This window comes from Carcharodon carcharias, chromosome 30 (genome assembly GCF_017639515.1).
Source record: "Carcharodon carcharias isolate sCarCar2 chromosome 30, sCarCar2.pri, whole genome shotgun sequence".
NCBI lineage: Eukaryota > Metazoa > Chordata > Chondrichthyes > Lamniformes > Lamnidae > Carcharodon > Carcharodon carcharias.
The window spans coordinates 12961083-12979222 of record NC_054496.1 but is presented as its reverse complement, the minus strand read 5'-3'; positions in this window follow the sequence as shown (position 1 = coordinate 12979222).

The window sequence follows — 18140 nt, the reverse complement described above, 5'->3', positions numbered from 1 at the left end:
TGGCAACTGGAGAGCTTCCCCCTGCTCCTCGTAGCACTGTTCAACTCTTACAGAGTTGAACAAGCAAATAGTGCCACAATTTAAGCATCTTATATGAAAGCCCCATTTCTGACAATTCCTGAGCACTCGGTGATCTGCTGAAAGTGTTAATTTAGACAATATGCTCAAATGCTGTAGTGAGGGTTTGAACCCATAACCTTACATAGAGCATGTGCAGCTTCAACCTAGCTTCTAAAAAAACATTTTCCCTCTGTTTCTCTGCAGCGATTCAAATAAAACTGCAGCTTCTGGTCACTGTCTATAACCCCACCCCCCCTCGCAAAAAAACTCCACAAAGATCTTAAATTTTAATAATAACTAACCTGGCTGCAGTTTATATCGTGAAGTTGAAATTACAACAGAATGGTTTCTTAATCAAGACACCAGGGAGTGCTGAGTGTTCTCTGTTGCCACTTGAGGCAGATCTATAAGTGATTATTTTTCAAATGTTTGAGTAGGGATTGTAAAGTGTACTATTGTAAATTGTACTTATTTTGAATATAAAGGTATCCCAGATAGTTGAGATTTATCCAAAAGTTTGTATTTCTGCTTTCAAATTTCCTTTTTAATTGTTTAAATGTTGGAGTTTTTAGAAAAAAATCTACAATCAACAATCAGCACACAATGCAGTTCAATAAAGCCTTTAACACAACTATTGGTTTTTAGGTCTCATGCTTAAAGTACATTTCTGATGGAGTTTGGCTTTACTACAAGCTTCACCTGACGAGCAGGGGCAAAAGGTTTTAGATCTCTTGACAATGGCAATTGCAGCACCAACAACCATTACCCACAAGTTTATATTCACAACCTCCCATTGGGCTGCTCCAGATATTTGGCTGGTTACAAAGAAGCGCAAAGCAGATTACATCCAGCTAAAGTTGAGCTACTAGAAAGCTGTTAGTGTCAGTTGAACCACATCAGAGTGCTGCACTGTCGGAGGGGTTTCTTTCGGATGAGGTGTTGAACCGAGGCCCCATCTCCCCTCTCTTGTTAAACATAAAAGATCCTATGGCACTATTTCTAAGAAAGGCAGGGTAGTTCTCATGACCTGCCTGATATTTATCCCTCAATCGACATCATTAAAATAAACAAAAACAGAATTACCTGGAAAAACTCAGCAGGTCTGGCAGCATTGGCAGAGAAGAAAAGAGTTAACGTTTCGAGTCCTCATGACCCTTCGACAGAACTTGAGTTCTGCTGAAGGGTCATGAAGACTCGAAACGTCAACTCTCTGCTGAAGGGTCATGAGGACTCGAAATGTCAACTCTTTTCTTCTCTGCTGATGCTGCCAGACCTGCTGAGTTTTTCCAGGTAATTCTGTTTTTGTTTTGGATTTCCAGCATCCACAGTTTTTTTTTATCATTAAAATAAACATCGTCTAGCCATTATAGATAAAAACTGAAAATGTTGGAAAAACTCAGCATATCTGGCAGCATCCATGGAGAGAGGAACAAAGTTAATGCTTCGAGTTCGTATGACTCTTCTCCCTCCCCTCCAGATGCTGCCAGACCTGCTGAGCTTTTCCAACATTTTCTGTTTTTATTACAGATTTCCAGCAACTGCAGTTTTTTCCTTTTGTTATCTAGTCATTATCACTTCGCTGCTTGCGGGAGCTTGCAGTACAACAGTTGGCTGCCTTATTTCCTACAATTACAACTACATTTCCGAAGTGCTTCATTGGCTGTAAGGACTTGGGGGCATTCTGAGGTCATGAAAGGCCCCATATAAATGCGAAAGCAAATTGCTGGAAATCTGAATTGAAAATAGAAAATGCTGGAAATACTCACCAGGTCTGGCAGCAACTGTGAAGAGAGAAAAACAGCTAATGTTTCAGGTTCTGATGAAATGTTAACTCTATTTATATCTCCACAGATGCTGCCAGACCTGTTGCGTATTTCCAGCATTTTATTTTTGTGACTATATAAATTTTTTCCTCTCCTCTTGTACCTTCAGACAATCTCTGACTATACCAGCATCACAGTGGTACCTGTAGGTCAGTGCAGAGAATGGAATTTGTCTCATGTTCCCGCTGATCGTTCTCCAGTGGTAGACTATGATGCCTTCAGCCACTTCTCTGTGCAAAGGCAGGTCTGATCCACAGCATTGGCAAAGAAGCAGGTCCCACATCCACCCTAGCTGGAATGGCAATCAAGCCCCATGCTCCAATCTGGTCGACATTGGCCATCCAGCCAACTGCACCCTCCACTCCCCCCCAGTCTGGGTTGCTGTGGTAACATGCATTTTTTTTTAAAACAATCCAGTGCTATGGATTGTGGTGGTAGAGACTCCAATGTCCTTTCCATGGCACATGTTGCAAGGATTTGCAGATTGATACTCAACCAGTTTTGCCATGTTATGAACACACCTTCCTTGGCTATCAAGTCCTTGGGTGGGACTTGAACCTGGCTCTTCTGGCTTAGAGGCAGGGACATTACCCACTGCATCACAAGACTGTCACAATGACCACTTAGGAGAGGTAAATGAGTGAAGGTACCAGAAGACACTCAGAAGAAATGCTTGGGTAGCTCCCTTGGGAGGAGAAAATTAAGTAAACAAAAATGTTAAGGTTCCCTACAAATAATTTTTTCAATTAATATTTGTAGACAAAATGGAGTCAAAGTAATATTGTTGAAATTAAGAATTATGGAATGATGCCCTTGCACATGCAATATGAAGACCAGGCCTGGTGGGGGCGCAGTCTGCAGTGTTTGCTGCTGTACACACCTGTACAGATTTCAATGATTTGATGACAATTTCCTGCTTCAACCAACAATTTAAAACCAGAGTAAATATATCTTATTGAACACTTTGTCTTCAACAAATGTCTCAGTAGGTAAATATACTGTCCTGGTCTAAGCTGAGTCATATAAACTAAGGGAGCCCTGGGTTCAGTCTCAGGTCTGATGATCTAGTGTTTCTCAGCTAGTGCAACAGTGAAAATGCTACATGGATCAAAATGCATCCAGCCCTTGCTTCCCCACAGCAATATAAAGGGGAAGGGGGAGAGGGGAAGCAAGGTTTAACACTACTGATCACTGTCCTGTATTCAACTAGTATTCTATCCCAGGAGGTGTCAGCCTCTTTAAGAGATATTTGATGTGAAAGAAAATCTTTTGTTATGAGTTCTAAAGAACGTTCACGGTGAATATCAAGATAAGGAAGCCCACTTTTTTTTAGCTGCTGTGGAAATAATGTCAAGTGGGTGGTGGGTGGGGGTGTAGTGGGGGAGGTGTGGAGATGAATCACAGAGCCATAGAATGTTTACAGCTCTGAAGGAGGCCATTCGACCTGTCGTGCCCCCTACTGGTTCGATGTAACGACCACTCAGCGGGTCTCACTCCGACTCCCACCCTCTTTTCCCCGTGGTCCTGCAAATTCGTTCCCTTCAGATAATTATCCAGTTCCCTTTCGAAAGCCAAGATTGAATCTGCCTCCAGCACGCTCTCACGCATTACATGCCCCAACCTATAAGCAGTGGGGTTGTTGCGATCTGGAATGCATTGCCTGAATGAGCGTGGTGGAAGCAGATTCAGTAATAACTTTCAAAAGGGAATTAGCTAAATGCTTGGTAGAGGAAAAAGTTTTAGGGCTGTGGGAAAAAGGCAGAGCAGTGAGACTAATTGAATAACTCTTTTAGAGAGCTGGCAGAGGCATAATGGGCCAAATGGCCTCATTCTGTCTTGCGTCATTCTACAAGACACGGGGTCTTAACTGATACTCTCTGGCAATAAGTTATATGGGTGGGTGACTTACTGTGTGAAGTTTTACTTCTATGTAAATGTCGTGGGGGTCAGTTAGCTCATTGGCTAGACTTTGATGCAGAATGATGCCAACAGCATGAGTTCAATCCCTGTACCTGCTGTGGTAGTTCATGGAGACCCTTCCTCCTCACCTTGCCCCACGCTTGCAGAGTACGCCCCTCAGGCTGCGAGTAGCCAAAAATGTTACCTCTGATGCAGACGCGATACCTATGGTCCTTTGGGACTTTGACTAGATGCATGTAGACTTTGTGAGCAGATTAAGATTGTTGAACAGCATGTACACATTTCTGTGCCCAGCAAGTTAGGAATATTAGTGCTGGGAAATGGAACTCTCTACCCATTTCATTGATCCAGTGTCAACATCAAGCATTCCCAGCTCAAGGCTGTAGGATGGAAGAGAGAGAGAGAGAGAGAGAACATCAGCCAGTGTCCTACTCCTGGTTGCCACCTAGTGATCCCTTCCACTAACTGCACAATTATGGGAATTGGATGACTACAGGATTCAACAAAATTGAAGTTCATGATAGATTGTACAATGTCCATGGGAAATGTGCCTTCACGGATTGATTGGCTCCTTTTTTAATCCACTGTCTTCTAAACTCGTGTTGTGTAGGATCCTTAGAGTCACCGGAAAGAGACCTGTCATTCCATCAGTCTGGGCTGACTCGGGTGTAAGGGACTGTGGAATTCCAAGTCTTCATTCATTACAGGTGGGATGTATAAGATATTTCTGCTCATAGCTCACCGAGGAGCTAGGAACCCCTTCAAGCTGTTTGCCTGACAAGGCATGTGCGTTGTAAATATAATTGTATTGACACACCTCAGAGTGGAACATACTAATTGGAGATAAGTTGAATTTTATTTCACTTTCTTATAATTTTCAAGTCAAAATGTTTTGTAATGTACTTTCATGAATTTTATGAATATAGTATACTTTTGGGAAAAAAAATAATGTACGAGGTATTTCTGCTATTTAGTACTATGCACAACAATTTGCTTTTATGTTGCATCATTGACGCACTAACATGTCTCAAGGTGCTTCACAGGAGCGCTTATCAAACAAAACTTAACACTGAGCCAGACAGGGGGATATTACACCAAGACTCTACTTATCAGTAGTACTTCCCAAACCTCTGATCTCCTCCAACTATAGGGTGAATTTTTTAAAAATGGAACCATTGGAATCACTGGAACTGCTCCAGAAAAACAGCCAATGAAGATGGTCTTCCTCATATTCATTCACAGGATATGAGCATCAATGGCAACTATTGGCCACCTCTAATTGCCCTTGGGGATTCTTGATTCGCTACAGTCCATGTGGTGTAGGTACACCCACAGTGCTGTTAGGGAGGGAGTTCCAGGATTTTGACCCAGTGACAGTGAAGGAACGGCGATATGTTTCCAAGTCAGGGTGGTGAGTGGCTTGAGGGGGAAGTTCCAGTTGGTGGTGTTCCCATGTATCTTTGTCCTCCTAGGGGTAGAGGTCGCAGGTTTAGAAGGTGATGCCGATGAAGCCACATATATACTGCAGCCATGGTGCATCGGTGTTGGAGGCTGCTGATCAAGTGGGCAGTTTTGTCCTGGATGAGGTTGAGTTTCTTGAGTCATGTTGCAGCTTGCCTTATCCAGCCTCATAGCCAAGCATTCATATGACTGATATAAAAACAAAAAAACTGCGGATGCTGGAAATCCAAAACAAAAACAGAATTACCTGGAAAAACTCAGCTGGTCTGGCAGCATTGGCGGAGAAGAAAAGAGTTGACGTTTCGAGTCCTCATGACCCTTCAACAGAACTTGAGTGAGTCCAAGAAAGGGGTGAAATATAAACTGGTTTAAGATGTGTTGGGGGTTTGGGGGGGGGGGGGGGGGGGGGGGTGGTGGTGGTGGTGTGGTTGGGGGGGTGGTGGTGGAGAGAGAGAAGTGGAGGGGGTTGGTGTGGTTGTAGGGACGAACAAGCAGTAATAGAAGCAGATCATCAAAAGACGTCACAAACAACAGAACAAAAGAACACATAGGTGTTAAAGTTGGTGATATTATCTAAACGAATGTGCTAATTAAGAATGGATGGTAGGGCACTCAAGGATATTCATATAACTGGTCCAGCTTAGGTTCTGACCAATGGTAATTCTGGGATGTTGATGGTGGGGTATTCAGCAGTCGTAATGCCATTGAATGTCAGGGGGAGATGTTTAGACTCTTTCTTGTTGGAAATAGTCATTGTCTGGTACTTGTGTGGTAAAAATATTATTTTGACACTTAGCAGTCAAAGTCCGAATGTTATTCAGGTCTTGCTACCTGTGGGCTTTGATTGTTTCAGTATCTGAGGAATTGAGAGTGGAACTGAGCACTGAAATCATCAGCGAGTATCCCCACTTGTATCTTATGTTGGAGGGAACGGCACTGATGGTTGGGCCTAGGACACTACCCTGAGGCATTCTTGCAGCAATGGTCTGGGACTGGCGACTGGTCTCCAACAACTGTAGTCATCTTCCTTTGTGGAAGGACTCCAGCAAGTTTCCCCCACATTCCCATTGACTTCAGTTTTGCAACAAGAAGCCACACTCAGTCAATGCTGTCAAGAGCAGTCACGCTCACCTCACCTCTGGAATTCAGCTCTTCTGTCCATGTTTGGCCCAGGGCTGTATAGAGGTCTGAAGCTGAAAGGTCCGGACAGAATCCAAATGAAGCGCTTGATCGCACTGTTGATCACACCTTCCATTATTTTGCTGATGATCAGGAGTGGACTGATGGGGTGGTAAGTGGCCAGATTGGAACTGTCTTGCTTTTTGAAGACTGGATGGACCTGGGGACTTTGCCACATGGTTGGCCAGATACCTGTGTTGTAGCTGTGTTGGAACAGCTTGGCTTGTAGCATGGCTAGTTCTGAGCACCAGTCTTCATTGGCAGGGCTGGAATGTTATTGCAACATGTAGCTTTCGCTGTCTCCGGTGCACTCAGCTATTTAATAACATGCGTGGAGGGAATCGAACTGACTGTTTAAAAATTCATTCACGGGATATGGGCTTTGCTGGCTGAGTCAGCATTTATTGCCCATCCCTAGTTGCCCTTGAGAAGGTGGTGGTGAGCTGCCTTCTTGAGCTGCTGCAGTCCGTGTGGTGTAGGTACACCCACAGTGCTGTTAGGGAGGGAGTTCCAGGATTTTGACCCAGCTACAGTGAAGGAACGGCGATATATTTCCATCAGGATGGTGAGTGACTTTGAGGGGAACTTGCAGGTGGTGGTGTTCCCATCAATCTGCTGCCCTTGTCCTTCTAGATGGTAGTGGTCGTGGGTTTGGAAGGTGCTGTCGAAGGAGGCTTGGTGAGTTTCTGAAGACTGACACCCGTGATCTTCTCACTGTGTCACAAATCCTCAATTCTGATGATTCTTTGTGAAGTTTACGATGCTGTCTTTAAATAAGGGAAGGTGGAGATATTCTTTGCGTGGGGAGTATTAGGTTCATTCCAAACAGCTGGGTAACAATCCCAGATCAACAGACCGTATTTTGAGAACTCTGTTGATAAGTGGTTACAAAACACATAAATGAAGTCAACTCATTCTTTCCTTTGGTCAAAGCCTACTTTGCCTCTTATTTGTATTCAACACAACTCAATCTGATGACTGTATACATTTCCCCTGCACGGCAGTGCTGTGTGCCTGCCAGGCAGAAAGTCAAAAAAGTGGCCCTCGGACATGAAACTATCAATTTTTAGGGTATATTTGGTGCATGGCAGGAGTAGGCTTGCTGGGCTGAAGAATATTTTCTTCTTCTGCGCTCTCTTGGCAGTGAAATGCATTGGACTCATGCTGGTGGAAAGGGAACTCCACAGTCCCCATCAGTCTTTATTGGGTTGGGACCCGCACTCCAGATGCGAAGGGACTTGTACCAAACCAATTGCTGAAATATGCACCTTTTCATTTTTAGGTAGAATCTTGATTAACCTGCTTTTACCTCTTATTCTCTTCCCTTGCTAGGCCCCCAACCCTTGGCTGGGAAGGAAAGACTTGCATTTGTATAGCGCCTGTCACAACCTCAGCACATCCCAAACCGCTTTACTGCTAATGAAGCACTTTTTTGAAGTGTGGTCACTGTTGTAATGCAGGAAAGGCAGTAGCAACGACAGTAATGAGCTCGGTGACCTATATTCTGTTCTGGTGATGTTGCTTCTGTGATAAATGTTGGCTGGGACACATCTGATGGCACTGGGTGTTGGTTTGATGGGAATATCAAGCTCAGCGCAGGAGATGTTGAATTATCAGTGCAAGGCTGACACACGGGGTGCAGTAATGGGGGAATGCTGCTTTGTTGGAGGAGCTGTCTTTTGTATGTGACGTTAAACCCTCTGCCACCTCAGGTGGATGTAAAAGCTACTGTGGCAACATGTTGAAGAAGAGCAGAGGAGTTACTGCCTGTGCCCTGGATAATATTTATCCTTCTGGCCCCTAATCGGGTCGTTATCTCTTTGCTGCTTGTGGGATCTTGCTGTGCACAATTTGGCTGCCAGGTTTCCTGCATCGCAGCAGTGACTACACTTCAAACGTACTTCACCGGCTGCAAAGTGCTTCAGGATGTCTTGCGGTTGTGGAAGGCACTACAGAAATGCAAGCTTCTCTTCTTTTCACCGTTGAGGTAACAAGGTGGGAAACACAGTGAGCTAGACAACCTGCCCCTGTGGATCTCAGCTCCCTCATACCAGGGGTGGAATTTTTCCTTCTCCGTTGGCGTTGGCCACCATGGTGGGCGTGTGTGGACAATATGGAGGGAAGTCCAAAAATCGGTTTCACGCCGTCATCAAACCAATTTGCGATTGTCCGCTCCGCCTGTCGATAGCCTTTCCCGCTGACGGTGGACATCAGGAATGTCATTTTAATACCTGTGCATCTCATTATAAACCCAGCTCACTGGAATCATCCATCCCCCCACTGGATCATCTGGGCATGGCCGATGTGTTTCACAGCTGTATATAAGTGACATGCGCCTGACGAGCTGCACTTCACTCTGGACTTCGAGGTCTGTTTGCCCACCTTGCTTTGGACAGCACTCGCGGTCATCAACGCCAGGCTTCACAGGCAGCACCACGTCACTGTTAGGGGGGGTCTCACAGGCAGGTCTCTACCTACCAGACAGGCCATAAGGTGGGGGCAGCTTTTCAATGGCTGCAGGGCTGGGGCTTGTTTGGGGAAGGGGGGAGAAGTGGCCTCAGGCAAGGGAAGAGGCTGTAGGACGAGGGCTGTACTGGGGAAGGAGGGTATCCCAGGGTGTGTGTGTGGGGGACACAAGTTGATCTGTGCAAGTGGCCTCAAGATGGTGAGGGCTGAGGAGGCAGTCTCCAGAGGAGATGAGGCCAGATGGAGATGTGAGGGTGTGTGTGAGAGAGTGAGTGGTGATGTCCCTTGAGCTGGCAGTGAGTGAGATGCCAGTGAATGTGTGATGGGCTTATGAGTGTGTGAGTTATGAGAGATGAGATGGTTGCCTTACCCTGGTGGCATGGATGAGATCGTTCATCCTCTCTGTGCACTGGATGGCCAACCTCTTCTGTGCAGCATTGGCACTGACCACCACTGCCACCGCCTGCCAAGCCAGATTGGTGACACTGATGGGTCTCCTGCGGCCGGAGTGGGGGGTGGGGGGTAGGGGACATCGAGGCGGGCTCCAATGGTGTCCAGAAGGCGTCACAGGGGTGCGTCACTGAATCGGCGGCCTGCAGTCTTCTTGCCTTTTGGAGGCGCGTCTTCAGCACAGCAGGTCCTGGGCTGGAAACGCCGTGAGGTGTGCGCGCAGCTGCACTTTAAAAATGGCGCCCGGCATGAGGAAGCAGCGAGGTGATGGCGTGGTGGATAAGTCGGAGGCCACTCGCCAGCGAAGTGGCATGTCTCCTGGGAACGCACAATTAATGAGGCGGAATTGGGATGATACGCCATGAAAACCCACCATTGCGGCCAGCGGGTAAAACGCCCCTTTTCACTGGGGTGATTGCACCCGATGTGTCTGCAACTCTTCTCAATTGGCATTAGAAGCAGCATTTAACCTGGTGTTGAACAAAAGCTTTATAAGGAGAAAGAGGGGGACTTGCCTATCGATTTGCTGCTCTGATTTTAAAGACCAGGAAGATTCAATGTCCAGCCTGAGTTGTGGCTGCCGGTCTTAGCTCCAACAATAGAAAGGCTTTTACAACTGGCCACAGTCAGGGTGTGGTCCAAGCAGCTGGTGGAATTTAAAGATTCACTCAATACATCTGGACTATAGTAATAGTGACCATGACAGCCATCATCATTAAAAACCCATCTGTTACATTAATGCCCTTTTAGGGAAGGAAATCTGCTGTCCTTACCTGGTCTGGCCTACACGTGACTCCAGACCCACAGCAATGTGGTTGACGCTTAACTGCCCCTCTGAAATGGCCTGGCAAGCCATTGAGTTCAAGGGCAATTAGGGATGGGCAACAATTGCTGGCCTTGCCGGTGATGCCCACATCCCATGAAAGAATAAAGGGAAGTTAGGTAGCAATCATTATCAAAGATCACAAATGATCAAACAGAGTTGTTTAAAATGTCGAAAGGATTCGATAAGGTGGATACAGAGAAACTAATTCCTCTGATGGGGGAAGTCAAGGGGACATATTCTTAAAATCGGAGCCAGATTCGGAAGAAGGAGCCCATAAAGCATTTCTTCACACAAAAGATGGTAGAAATCTGTAATTCTCTCCTATAAGAGGCTGTGGAATCTGGGGGATGATAGGAACTTTCAAGACGGAGGCAAGTGTAACAAGGGATATGGAGCTAAGGCAGCAACAGACTAGCCAGGATCTAACTGAATGTTGGAGCTGATCCAAGGAGCTGAATGTCTCCTACAATATTCTCCCCTCCTCTGCTAATTGCAAGTTCCCAATAGTCAAACGGACAGAGCAGGAAAGGTCGAAGATTGAGAAAAGCAGGTTATACACCTTCACGAAGAACTAATAGCTCAGGAATAGGCCATTCAGCTCAACTGATCAATGCCGGTGTTTATGCTCCACAGGGAATGCAGGAACAGGAGGAGGCCGTTTAGCCCCTCAAGCCTGTTCTGCCATTCAATGAGATCATGGCTGATCTGTGGCCTAACTCCATATACCCCACCTTTGTCCCATATCCCTTAATACCTTTGGATAACAAAAGTCTGCCAGATTTAAAAATAGCATTGATCTAGCAACAATTTCCATTTGCAGAAGAGGGTTCCGAACTTTTACCTATTCTTTGTGCGTGAAAGTGTTTCCTCATTTCACTCCTAAAATTTTTAGACTATGCCCTCTAGCCCTTGGCTCCCCCCTGCAGAAATAGTTCCACTCAATCTGCCCTTTCCGCTCCCTTTAATATCCTGAAAACTTTGATCAAATCACCCCTTAACCTGCTAAATCTCAGGGAGTATAATCCTAGTTTGTGTAATCCTCCTTGTAATTTATTTCTTGGCTTCCAGGTAAATCAATACTGCACTCTCTCCAAGGCCAATATATACTTTCTAAAATTTGTTGTCCAGAACTGGTACTCCAGATGTTATCTAATCGGGGTGGCCCCGCATGACTGCATCTCACTCTTGTGAGCATATCTGTCTATCCCTTTATCTCTCACGTGTTTATCTAGCTTACCCTTAAATACATCAATGCTGCTTGTCTTAATTACTTTATTTTTTTTTTGTAAAAATATACTTTATTCATAAAATATCTTCAAGAACATTCCAAACCATTTCAAAATCACCATCACAAAAGTACAATCAGGTTCAACTTTTACAACGTGTATCATAAAATGCACAATAAATGAATATTGCAATCATTTGCAGACATTCATTTAGATTTATTAGTAACCACCTTTTACATATGACCTCAGTTTTGGACTCCCCCACATCCATCCTGTGAAACTCCTTCCTAATTTCAAAGACCCTTAGTCCATCCCTCACTCTTATCCAAATACTTATTCCTAGAAAAAGGATTACAGGCTGTACTGTCTTTCCTTATATTGATAGCCAATCAATTCTAATTTTTAAAATTTATTCTGTCATGGGATGTGGGCTTCACTGGTAAGGCCAGCATTTGTGGCCCATCTCTAATTGCCCTTGAACTGAGTGGCTTGCTAGGCCATTTCAGAGGACAGTTAAAAGTCAACCACATTGTTGCAGATCTGGAGTCACATGTAGGTCAGACCAGGTGAGGACAGCAGATTTCCTTCCCTAACGGGCATTAGCGAACCAGATGGGTTTTTACAACAATTGTTTCATGGTCACCATTATTGAGACCAGCTTTTAATTCAAGATTTGTTAATTAACGGTGGGTTTTGAACCCTTGCCCCCAGACCACAAGCCTGGGTTTCTGGATTAGTAGTCTAGTGACGTTAATGGAACACCATAGTCTTCTAGAATTATAAGAACAGAAACATAAGAAATAGGAGTAGGAATAGGCCATTCAGCCCCTTCAAGCCTGCCCTGCCATTCAATAAGATCATGGTTGATCTGCCCCAGGCCTCAACTCTTCTTTCGTGCCAACTCCTCATAACCCCCAACTCCCCGATATTTCAAAAATCTATCTGCCTCCTCTTTAAAAACTTTCAGTGATCTTGCCCTCTTCTCTCTGAGGTAGAGAATTCCAGACATTCACTACCCTCTGAGAGAAGAAATTCCTTCGCATCTCAGTTTTAAATGAGTGTCCCCTTATTCAGTAACTATGTGCCCTAGTTCGAGAATCCCCCCATTAGTGGAAACATCTTCTCAACATCTACCCTGTCAAGCCCCCTCAGAATCTTGTATGTTTCAATAAGATCCATCCATCTAAATTCTAATGAATAAAGGCCTAAGATCTTTCTTAAATCTTTGGTATTATAAAATGTGAGAGTGTACTTTTCTCTGGTACTTATCTGCTTAACATATTCACCATAGATGCCTTTGCAAATTATTTCAAATATGAAAGTTATCAATTGATTTGCAACAGCACACTGATGATTGTGTTAAACAGCATGCGACTGGCAGAACTAAACATCTGAGATACTTTGACAGCCATGGGGAGTTGAACCTCATCAACTATGCTCAGTAAGTCATCACCTACAACCATATCCCAACATGAGTCAACACCTTCACCTGGACCCAGGATTTGTTGACATCCTCAGATGACGAGAGGAGATAAACCTCTCGGTTAGGGTTGCCCGGCGTGATTAAATGTACTCTGGGAGGTTTAATCACATGATTTGCCCCCAAACTCCAGCCATTAGTTGTCCAACACATCCAGCCTCATTACCCAATTGAATGGTGCTCGATGGACTCCCTCTCCCCACTTTCAATATTTTAGAATCTGGTAAAGAGAAATGTTCAAAGAAAATGACTAAAAAAAAACAATCTTTTTTAATGTCCCGATGATTTTTCTCCACGGTTGCACCCGGCGGTGTCCTGGGGATTGATCTCCTAATACTGAAAAACGCCAGGCCAATCCTGGGGGGTTGTCGACCCTACCTGAATTAGCGCTGGGGAACACGACGCGACATCAGAACCTCCCAACGTCATTCCGTCCCTCCCTCCACCCCTGAAAACTTCCTGAGATGTTCTTGCGTTTTTCGAATTGGTTGTGACCTCGTTGCCCTTGTTATAAGATTAAATCACAGAAAGCCACTTTGCTCCTCTTGCCTGTGTGCTCCCCATTTTCTCCCTCTGGTTATGCAAAACGTTTCCGCATCTTTCTTTATTTTGCTTTTCGTGGTGTGAAATTCTTTGGCTGTGACTTTGTGTCGCTAATTTTTGTGATTGTAGCTTGAAATGAATGGTCCCCCCTCTTGCAGTACTTTTTGTCACAAGGACACTTCCCTGAGAGAGAGCGAGAGAGAGAGAAGAAAATATAACAGACCCGCATCAGTTGTGCTAACTATCGCTAAACAGACCTTCTGTGTACAAGTAATCAAAAGAAATTTGGGTGAGGCCCTGAGCAATGAATTGTGGAAACAAGTTAAATGTTTTGTCAAAATATCCATTAGACACAAGTCGCTTTGACTCTTTCATGGGAGGAAGAACAGCAGCTCAGTGCTGCATTCAAACTGGTAAGCAAAGACTCTCATTTTCCACATCCAGTTAGGCAACTTGGTAAAGGCTGACACTCAGCAATGTTACCTGCCTCTGACAGGAGCTATCAGGCACATTGTATGTCGGAATCGTTAATGCACCCAAGCAAAGCCATGTGCTCCATTTGTGAGATATTTGGAATTTTACTGCATATGAGGTTTTTTTTAAAAGCTTCCCTATGGATTAGCACTCCCTCTGGAAAAGCCAAGGCTGCGGGGGGTGACATAATAGCAGTTTTAAAGTTTTCATAGGGGATTAGCCCAAGTGTAAACAGGTGGGTTCTCAATGATTAGAATTTTTGAGGGAGACCAGAAGTAGGGGCCATAAGTGTACAATAGTTACCAAGAATTCCAATAGGGAATTCAGGAGAATCTTCTTTACCCAGAGAGTGGCGAGAATGTGGAACTATTTTTAAAATTCATTTTATAGGATGTGGGTGTCGCTGGCTGGGCCAGCATTTATTGCCCATCCATAAATGCCCTTGAGAAGGTGGTGGTGAGCTGCCTTCTTGAACTGCTGCAGTCCATGTGGTGTAGGTACACCCACAGTACTGTTAGGAAGGGAGTTCCAGGATTTTGACCCAGTGACAGTGAAGGAATGGCTGATATATTTCCAAGTCAGGATGGTGAGTGACTTGGAGGGGAACTTCCAGGTGGTGGTGTTCCCATGTGTCTGCTGCCCTTAACCTTCTAGATGGTAGCAGTCGTGGGTTTGGAAGGTGCTGACTAAGGACCCTTGGTGAGTTGTTGCAGAGCATCATGTAGATGGTACACACAGCTGCCACTGTGCATTGATGGTGGAGGGAGTGAATGCTTGTGGATGGGGTGCCAATCAAGTGGGCTGCTTTGTCCTGGATGGTGTCAAGCTTCTTAAGTGTTGTTGGAGCTGCACTCATCCAGGAAAGTGGAGAGTATTCCATCACACTCCTGACTTGTGCCTTGTAGATGGTGGACAGGCTTTGGGGAGTCAGGAGGTGAGTTACTGGACCTCAGGATTCCTAGCCTCTGACCTGCTCTTGTAGCCACAGTATTTATATATGGCTGGTCCAGTTCAGTTTCCGGTCAATGGTAACCCCAGGGTGTTGATAGTGGGGGATTCAGCAATGGTAATGCCTTGAACGTTAAGGGGCGATGGTTAGATTCTCTCTTGTTGGAGATAGTCATTGCCTGGCACTTGTGTGGCGCGAATGTTGCTTGCCACTTGTTAGCCCAAACCTGGATAATGTCCAGGGAGAAAAACAAAGTTAATGTTTCGAGTCCGTATGATCCTCCTTCAGGTCATACAGACTTGAAACATTAACTTTGTTTTTCTCTTTCCACAGATGCTGTCAGACCTGCTGAGTTTTTCCAGCATTATCTGGGTTTTTTTCACATTTCCAGCATCCACAGTGTTTTGCTTTTATATTCTGTGGATAATGTCCAGGCCTTGCTATATTTGGACATGAACTGCTTCAGTATCTGAGGATTGGCGAATGGTACTGAACATTATGCAATCATCAGCGAACATCCCCACTTTTGACCTTACGATGGATGGAAGGTCATTGAAGAAGCAACTGAAGATGGTTGGGCCGAGGACACTACCCTGAGGAACTCCTGCAGTGATGTCCTGGAGCTGAGATGACTGACCTCCAACAACCACAACCATCTTCCTTTGTGCTAGGTATGACTCCAACCAGTGGAGAGTTTCCCCCCTGATTCCCATTGACTCCAGTTTTGCTAGGGCTCCTTAATGCCACACTTGGTTAAATGCTGCCTTGATGTCAAGGGCAGTCACTCTCACCTCACCTCTGAAGTTCAGCTCTTTTGTGCATGGTTGAACCAAGGCTGTAATGAGGTCAGGAGCTGAGTGGCCCTGGAGGAACCCAAACTGCGAGTCAGTGAGCAGATTATTGCTAAGCAAGTGCCGCATGATAGCACTGTTGATGACCCCTTCCATTGCTTTAGTGATGGTTGAGAGTAGACTGATGGGGTGGGGGTTAATTGGTTGGGTTGGATTTGTCCTGCTTTTTGTGTACAGGACATACCTGGGCAATTTTCCACATTGCCGGGGAGATGCCAATGTTGTAGCTGTACTGGAACAGCTTGGCTAGGGGTGCGGCAAGTTCTCTTTAGTACTATTGCTGGAATACTGTCAGGGCCCATAGCCTTTTCAAAAATATACTTTATTCAGAAAATTTGTAAAAGCACATTCCAAGACATTACAAATTGAATATTACAGAAAGTGCAATAACATTCAACTTTCTCCATACAGCATCCTCTGAGTTGCCTCAATACAATTTCAATACTCTTAATATTCACAATATAATTTCCATGTCAGGCATACAGCCCAAGGGGCTTTTCAGTTTCCAGCCCCTGGGTATGCTATAGATGAAGGGCCTTAGGCAGAGGTCCTTGCCCATTGAATCTTTGCAGAGGCTGCCCCAAATTTAGTGCATCCCTCAGCAATTAGTTCTGGACCTTGGATTATGCCAGCCTGCAACACTTGGTTGAGGACAACTCTTTGCACTAGAAGAGCAGCAAGTTTCAAGCAGACCAAAAAGCCTCTTTCACCAAGTTGATGGCCCTCCAGCCCCAATTGATGTTTATCCCGGTGTGCATTCCTGGAAGCAGTCTGTAGGGCATGGAGTCCTGCGTCACAGAGCTGCTCGGGATGAACCTTGACAAAAACCATCTCGTCACAGACCTTCTTTGTAAAGGCACATTCCATCCTTAGCTTATCGCACTCCAGTGGTTAACAGGTTAGCAAATGTGTCTAGCCTCAGTTGAAAGGAAGCCCCCTTGCTGAAGCCTCCTCTGAGAAAACACTGGCCATGTCATGGGGGGAATGGGGGAGACCTTTAACTTTGACTGCCTGCATCAGCAAGGACTGAAAAGCACAAACAAAATCTCATTAGCAGCCTGTGCCTCCTGCAGCCTCCAGGAACTCAAACACAAAATCAGCTCAGCATTTTGACGTGTTCATTACTGCGGACTGAATTAGAGAATTCTGGTACATTTTGGCACTGGAGGATTGACATTATGTAACTAAATTATTAGGTGCAGAGAGACTATATATATTCCTTTGAAGTAATTTTAAAAGAAAAAAGGAATCTCTTTTTACATGTGACAAGCAGTTCAAAGCACATTTGTAAAATATTTCAGATATATTTAACATACTAAAAATCTGTATTGAAAACTGTGTGCCTTGCAGTTCAAACTCCAAGATTCAAAAAAGAATGACTGCAATGATTCAAGATTGGAAACAGCTGGAATATCTGTCATGGCCCTGGACCCGTTAGGACATAAAAAAGACTTGCATTTATATAGCGCTTTTCACATCCACTGGATGAATTAAAGCACTTGACAGCCAATGAAGTACTTATTAAATGTAGTCTCTGTTGTAATGTAGGAAACACAGTGACCAATTTGCGCACAGCAAGCTCCCACAAACAGCAATGTGATAATCACCAGATCATCTGACTTTTTTTTTGGTGATGTTAGTGGAGGGATAAATATTGATCAGGACACAGGGTGATAAATCCGCTGCTTGTCTTGAAAATAGTGTCACAGGACCTTTTACATCCACCTGAGCCAGCAGGCAAGGTGTCGGTTTAACGTCACATCCAAGGGCCAACACAGCCAGTCGTGCAGCGCACCTTCAACACTGCACTGGGGTCAGCCTCGATTGCTTTTGTGCTCAAGCCCTGGTGTGTGAGTTGAACCCAGAATCTTGTGACTCAGAAGTGAGAGTGATAGCAGCCGTGCCTTGCTGCTCCATGGAATGAACAGCCCAGAAAGAACAAGGTAGACAATATCAACAGTGACTCGTCACAGGAAGGACGATGAAACAGGTTTGTTCGGAACTGACAGCCATGGCGCTGACAGACAGGGATTTAGTGATAGAGTTAATATTAGCGGCCATTGAATTCATATTCATTGATAGTGCTATTTTTGGAAGCCATTGTGTAGTGGATAATTGTACTGCATGATTTGTGATGCAGGCAGTGGTGTAATGGAATTGTCACTGGATTAGTACTCCAGATACCCAGGGTAATGCTCTGGGCACCTGGGTTCAAATTCCACCATGGTAGATGGAATACAGACTCTTATGATGACTAAATAAATTGTAAAAACTCACCTGGCTCACTAATGCCCTTTTGCAAAGGAAATCTACCTGGTCTGGCCTACATGTGACTGCAGGCTCACAGCAATGTGGTTGACTCTTAAATGCCCCCTGAAATGGCCTAGCAAGCCACTCAGTTCTCAAGGGCAATTGGGGACGGGCAATAAGTG